Here is a 7,674-nt window from a genome sequence, read left to right as displayed (position 1 = left end):
AGTATAAAACTGAATGTAGTATCTGTAATACTAAAAGTAATTAGTTTATTATAAAACTAAAAAAAAAAGTATTAATATGGTATATAGAACTAAAAAATAAAATATAATTAAAAATGGAAACGTAAGAATATATAAAAATAAAGAGATAATGAGTAACAAAAGCAAGTAAAATATTAGAATTTCAAGACAAAAGCAAACAATGTATATCCAACAAATTAAAATACATAATACTAAAGTAAAAAAAAGAGATAAGACTGAATAAAAGATTTATTATGAGGTAAGGGAGTGTGTTATGTTTGTGTATAGTGAAGGAGAAGAGTGAATATTTATGGTTCTTACATGGAAGAAGAATGTGGAGTTGTGAAAGTTTTTGTTTGTGAGTTTCTTATGAACATGAAGGTGTGAAGAAAGGTTGGAGAAAAATAGCTAGCAGGATGAGGTTGTAATAAAGTGGTTTTACAAGTGTGATAAGTGATGTGAGTATTGAAGGTGGTGTATGATCTGTCCACGAGAAAGAGAGACAATTGAAGTGGCGGCTGTGTATGTTATGGATTCGTTTTATTTCTTTGCACAACATTCTCTTTTATACTGTAACCTTAGATTTTGCTAAAAATCCAATTTACCCTTTCTTTTCTTATTATTAAAATTTTACTTAAAAAATGATAAGGTAATAATACAAAGACATAACATTACTAATTACTAATTAATATTAAAATAAAGTGACATGTTAATAGTAAAATATAACAGTAATAAAACTAAAGAAATAAATTAATAGTAAATAAAAAAACAGTATATATATTTTCAGTGGATAAAAAAGAGTGCTTATTTACTTCTATTTAATATTTTTTATATTTTGGAAAAAAAAACATAAAAAGGATTAAAGTAAATTTAAAAAAATCAAGTGCAAAAATGTTAGAAAAAGAAAACTGAATGCACCAAAATGATCAGTACAAAATAAACTTCTCGGAAATATACAAAGTTTGAACCAATTTTGAAATAAATTTTGGCCGGTTAAAAGGCTCAGACTAACCGAAATGCAACTGAAAAAGTAGTCGAAAATTAAAACGAGCACGCCAGGTTAAACTACGTGATCCGTAGATTAATAAAATTGACGTCTGCAAGATCGATCTTGAAAATTTTTTGCCCGCTGTTTTGACACACATTTGATAATTGATTCAACCGGTTTATCTGTAAATCCCAAAATTATTTCGACTGATATTTTAGGCACTATGGGGTATGGAATGCATGGTATGCTATGTAGACATGCAATATCTATGATGAATGTATTGAATCAGCGATTCAGGGTCAAAATTGGGGTGTGACAAATTGCATGAGGGATCTTAGGGTCAAAATTGGGGTCTTACAATCTCGCCTTCTCGTTTTTTACCGTAGGGAACAAAAGGTTTCTTCGATGCACTAGAAGTACTGGCAGAGTTCTGGATATTTCCCATTTTAATCATATTTTCTATTCTTTCACCGGCTAAGACTAGGTCGAAAAAGCCCGAAGAGGTGCTTCCTACCATTCTATCAAGGTACGGACCTTGCAGGTTTCCCATAAACATGTCTATCAGTTCTCTTTCTAGAAATGGGGGTTGTACCCTAGCAGCTAATTCCCTCCACCGTTGGGCATACTCTTTGAAGGACTCCTCAGACCTCTGAGTCAGATTTTGCAACTGCGTGCGATTAGGTGCCATATCAGTGTTGTACTGATAGTGCTTGAGGAATGCCTCAGCCATTTCCCTCCATGTGTGAATATGGTTGCCCTCAAGTTGCATGTACCAATCCAAAGATGCCCCTCAGAGGGAATCCTGGAAAAAATGCATTAAAAGTTGATCATCGCTGGAATTGGCAGCCATCTTTCGGCAGTATGCCCTAATGTGCATCCTAGGGTCGCTATTTCCCTTATATTTTTCAAAGTCCGGAACTTTGAACTTGGTTGGAATGATGACCCCAAGTACCAAGCACATTTCTACCGCATCAAGGCCCAAAACACCAGTGCTCCCCATTTCCTTGAGCTTTTCATCAATAGCCTTCACCTTCCTCTCCATCTCGTTGGTTGTTGAACCGAAGGCGTCACCCTGAGAAGCATCCATTGGGCTGAAGAATGCATTGTGTTAGTCGTCTGTCTCAAAAACATGAGGACGAGGATTTTTGTTTGGAACACCGCCGGGTGCATTAATGTTAATTGGAGGATCAACTTGAGGAACTGGAGTCGGAGTCTCGATCGCTGGAGGGGTAGGAGGATTGGTAGTATTGGCACGTTGGTTCATTTCTTCTTGCATTTATGCCATAACCTTTTGGCCTCTTGCGACTGCTTGAATAGTCTCCATCAACTGCCGCATTTGGGACCGCATCTGGGATACTTCTTCCTGAAGGACAACTTGGTTCTCTTGAAGTTGCTTCATGACAGCTTGTCGATGTCCTCGTGTATCGTACCGAAAAGTCAGCTTTGGAGAGTGGTTCTGGTCAGAAAAAAGGGTGGATGGATGAGTTTTTTTTATGTTTTTGTGTTTCGAAAGATGCAGATGATGCATGAATTTTTTGTGTTAATGCAAAGCTCTTTTTAGTTATTCATGTTTATTCATTGCAAAAACTACTTGATGATTCACGTTCACAATCATAAATAAAGGAAAACACAATAGAGAAAAATCATAACTTTTATTCATCCTTAGAAGGGAAAATAGATTGCAATACATAGAAGTTGCAAAATACAAGTAATGGAAGCAAATAAACCAACTAGATATCCACCCTAAAAGTGACCCCTTGAGACTTGCGGAGAGCCTTAATGTCGGTGATGAGTTCGGCCATTGTTCTTTTGCAGAACTTGACGAAGTGGTAGACCTCTTCGGGGGTATTATCTGGGCACATGATCAGATCCGCCTCCTTCAACTTGTCGGGAAAGTCTTGAAGGGCATAGTTAGTTAATACCGTCATGTTGGTGTACTTGTCCCTCCATTCTTCATAAAGGGATTGAAGATTATGGATGATTTCGTCCCTTTGAACAATGGCAGCTTCGAATCCATGGCAACACTCCTCCCAATGTCTGCAGTTGTTTTGCAACTCTACATAGGCTTGGTCATAGATTCCCCTCTTCAAGTTCTTGATTTGCTCGCAAGCTCGTCCAAGGTTGAACTGCTCACGCATGAAGCTTCGGTGAATCTTTTCTTTCTCTAGTTGCTCCTTGGCTAGAAAGTCCTTATACTCTTTTAGAGTGGTCCTTAGTTCGAGAATCTGGGCCTCGTAATCTTCCTTCACTTCTTTCTCCATGGCATTAAACCTCTCGACAGTATTTTCAAGGTCCTTGATGATTCGGGACGCTCGATCCAACTCTTCGTTGCGGAAGTCTAGCTCAAAATTAGCTCCTTGTAAAGCTCCACTAACCCAAACTCTTTGTCCCTCGGCTAATCAGAGCCTTTTCTTGCTATCTTCAAATTTTTCACAGACTTGCTTACCCTTATCCTTGATCACACAGAATCACACCGTGTTTTTGCTCGGATTTCACATGTTTTTTAGGTCTTTATTATCATTTTGCTTGTGTTATGCTCTCTTTTGTGTTGTTTTCAGGTATTTAGCTCTTTCAGGACCTTTTTAGAAGAAACGAAGCAAAAAGACCAAAAAATTAGGGTTTTCGGCAAATATTGTACTCGCGGCGTTCTGCACGGCGCCCGCTATAGGAGAAGCCATGACACATCAGCCCACAACCAGGAGGAAACTGCCACGATCCCATGAACTTCCCCATTTACTCACATGGCGGGCGCCATGGAGGGGTGGCGGGCGCCACCTTTGAATTCCACATTCCCACTAAAGAGAAGTTGAAGGACATCCTGGTCTTTGCATGTTGCCGAGTTCCTCTATAAATAGGCCGTTCTAGTTCATTTCCAAATCATCCAACTTAGTTTACAACACTAAGACTATAATATCATCTGTAAAAACGGTAATCTGTCACATCGAGGGGTTATCGCACCTTAGTGAAATTAAGTTGGAGCACTTGATTTTGATGTCATCTTTATTTTCAAAGTCAAAGGTTTATTTACTTCCTTGTACCAGATTTAAAGCCTCCGTTTGGAGCAGGTTCTAATTTAATCGCCCATTTATTTTACTTGTCATGCTTTACTTTATTTAATTCCTTGCCATGCTTTACTTTATTTAATTCCTTGTCATGCTTTACTTTATTTAATTTCCTGCCATTGTCTTTACTTTATTTAATTTTCTCTCCATCATCTTTATTGCTCGTTTTAATTGTTTTACACGCTTTACTTGTTCTTCACGCCTTACATTCTAAACTTCTTTTCATCATGTTCAACATCGTTTATTTTTGTTTGTATTACCATGTCTGGCTAAATCTTTCAAAGGTTAGAATGTAAGGATCGCGGTTAAAGAGATGTTTCACATATTGCATCTGTAGAAATGCTTTAGGGGCTGTTTTGATTTTTAATTCGAGTTTTCTGAAACAAACTTAGTTAATTTTAACTACTCAAGGAGTGCGAAAGCACCCTGACTTAGTTAACTAGGAATTTTTATCACTTTAAGGAAGAACGATTTTTGAAACTGTTTTCGGACGCGTTGATAGATTTAAAATCAAGAAACTCCTTGGGTAAACTTTCTGAATCAAAACCACTTTTCAACTAAGCTTACGAGTCTTATTTCTTAAAAATAGGTTTACTACTTTAGCGTTCCGCGGACCTTTTATAAGTGATAATAAAAGGCCTTAATTTAAGGGTAAACTCTGTTCTGAATACGCGAAAGCGACAATTCCGGTTAAATGGATTCTTTTTAAGAGTAGAAAATATTGCCCCATAAGTAGTTCTATTTAGACAATCGAAGCATCGTTTAACTGACCTGAAATACATTCAAGCCTATCTTTATCTGCACTGTATTTATCATTTTCTTTATTTACTGTTATTTTGCAACATCAATATCTCTTTTGTACCGCCTTAGATAAACATCGTAACAATAGTAATCGATAGATTGACGATTTGGTCTCTGTGGGATCGATATTCTTTTATATTACTCTGACGTGATTCGTGCACTGCGAATATAGCGATCAAGTTTTTGGCGCCGTTGTCGGGGACCAACTTCGTCAAATTTCGTACCCTGTTGTTACACCGTCTAGACTAAGGCATTATTAGCCAGTAAATGCAAAGAACCCGTAGTACCGGAAACTTATTAGATCCTTTAGAGGAACCCGAACGTTACACTCGTACACGTCTCTTACTCGTCCAAATTAAGAAAGTTATGGCCGAGAATCGCGACCAGAGACCTCTTAAGAAATTTGCCCAACCCTCTGACGAGGAACCTAGTTCTAGTATAGTAAACCCCCTCATTCCTCCCAACAATTTTGAACTAAAACCATCCTTACTGCAATTAGTGCAACAGAACCAATTCACGAGTCTCGCTACTGAGAACCCAAATCAACATTTAAAAGTCTTTATCCAACTGGCCGACACCTTTAAATCCAACGGTGCTTCACCTGATGCGATTCGTTTAAGATTATTTCCTTTCTCCCTCAGAGATAGAGCATGTTCATGGTTAGATTCACTTCCAGCTAACTCAATAACTACCCGGGAAGACCTTAGGAGAGTATTCCTTGCTAGATATTTTCCCCCTAGTAAGACTACTGTTCTTCGAAACCAAATAACTAAATTTACCCAAAACCAAGGAGAATCACTTTTTGAAGCTTGGGAGAGATACAAGGAGCTGTTAAGAGTCTTTCCACACCAGGGCCTAGAACAATGGCTGATCGTTCATACCTTCTACAATGGACTCCATTATAACACAAAGATGAGCATCGATGCTGCCGCTGGTGGCGCGCTGATGAACAAACCTTACCCTAAAGCTTGTGACCTAATTGAGGATATGGCCCAAAACCATTACCAATGGGGAATTGAATGAGAATCAGTAGAGAAAAAGGAGACCCAAGGTGGAATACATGAGATACGTTCTATGGACATAATACAAGCGAAAATGGACGCTTTATCCCTTAAGGTCGAACATATTTCTACAAACTCTAACACCGCAGCGGTAGTCCATACAGAGTGTGAACTTTGTGGATCTAAAGGACACGAATTGGCGGAATGTAACCTTTTGAACGACCTGAACACCGACCAAGTGAATTACGCCCAAGGTAACCCATTTTCAAACACTTACAACCCTGGATGGAAGAATCACCCAAATTTTTCCTATAAAAACCATAACCCTATCCAAAATTGTGCACCTCAAAGACCACAAGGTTTTCAAGCCCAAAAACCAAATCAACCTATGCAAGTTGTGCCCTAGAAGACTAACCTTGAGAAGATCATGGAGAACTTTATATCAGGCTAGACTCAGCAAAATAAAGAATTCCTAAACCAGAACATTCACGTAAACGAACTGAGAACGCAATTAAGGACTAAAGTTGATCAGATAATTACTCACAATAAGATGCTTGAAACCCAGATCTCACAGGTAGCACAAAACCAAGCCCCGCAAACTACACCTGGAGGACAATTCCCTGGACAACCTCAACTCAACCCTCGAGGGCAAGCTAACGCTATCGCATTACGAAGTGAGACCGCTTACGAAGGGCCTTATAACCCAGCAATGAGCGAGTCCAAAGCTTCTAAAGAAAATATACCTACCAACCAAGGAGAGGAACCAGTGGAACCCAAAAAACAAATCGACCAAGAAGGAGAAGCCAAGGATAAAACTTACAAACCGCCACCCCCGTACAAACCACCAATCCCATATCTGCAAAGACTTAAACAAACCAAAATCGATAACCAATACCAAAAGTTTATAAAAGTAATAGAGAAGCTTCATGTAGAGATTCCTTTCACCGAAGCCATCACCCAAATTCTATCTTACGCCAAATTTCTCAAAGACATCTTAACCAACAAGCGTAGGCTTGACGATCCCAAACCCTTGGAATGCAACTTTATTTCCGAGAATAAACTTGCTAAGAAGGAGAAAGACCCTGGGAGTTTTTCTATACCTTGCATTCTAGGGAGTCATGTGATCGACAAAGCTTTCCTAGACCTAGGCGCTAGTGTGAGTTTAATGCCCTTAGCTGTGTGTAAAAGGTTAAACTTAGGAGAATTACAACCAACTAAGATGTCCTGTAGGCGTATTAGAAGACATCCCCGTTAGGATCAGTCAACTTTATATCCCGACAGACTTTATGGTCATGGATATCAAGGAAGACGACGATATCCCTATCCTTTTAGGTAGACCATTTTTATCAACAGTCGGAGCTATAATAGATGTTAAAATAGGAAAATTAACTTTCGAAGTAGGAAATGAAAAGATAGAGTTTATTCTTTCAAAGTTCCTGATTGCACCAATCATAGGAGACGCATGTTACGCGATTGATGTCATAGATGAATGCATAAGGGAATTTGATCAAGAAGAACCTATGGTCGAACCATTTTTGAACCCGGATGAAAAGGATGACGAGCTAAAGGAAACAGAACCTCACGCTAACGAATGTTTGGCCCTTACTCCAGACCTTTCACCAAACTCTCAAAAACCAGCTCAAGAACTTAAGGAATTGCCCAAGAACCTAAGATACGAGTTTTTGGATAAAGAAATGAACCACCCAGTAATAGTTAGTGCCACCTTAAACCAAGACGAGACAAACCAACTCTTGAATGTTTTACGAAGATACCCCTCTACCTTAGGATACAACATCTCTGATTT

At 38.6% G+C, this 7,674-nt stretch overlaps 1 non-coding gene across 1 annotated transcript; it reads right to left on the bottom strand.

The window, feature by feature from the left end:
• Positions 1 to 5,619: 5,619 nt before the first annotated feature.
• LOC127078000 (small nucleolar RNA R71) lies at positions 5,620 to 5,726 on the bottom strand. The gene has a single exon (XR_007787753.1). It is a non-coding gene; the product is annotated as a small nucleolar RNA R71 (small nucleolar RNA).
• Between the last annotated feature and the right edge of the window lie 1,948 nt (positions 5,727 to 7,674).

This window comes from Lathyrus oleraceus, chromosome 4, assembly GCF_024323335.1.
Source record: "Lathyrus oleraceus cultivar Zhongwan6 chromosome 4, CAAS_Psat_ZW6_1.0, whole genome shotgun sequence".
In the NCBI taxonomy this organism is placed as follows: domain Eukaryota; kingdom Viridiplantae; phylum Streptophyta; class Magnoliopsida; order Fabales; family Fabaceae; genus Lathyrus; species Lathyrus oleraceus.
This window is presented reverse-complemented; position numbering and strand designations above follow the sequence as displayed.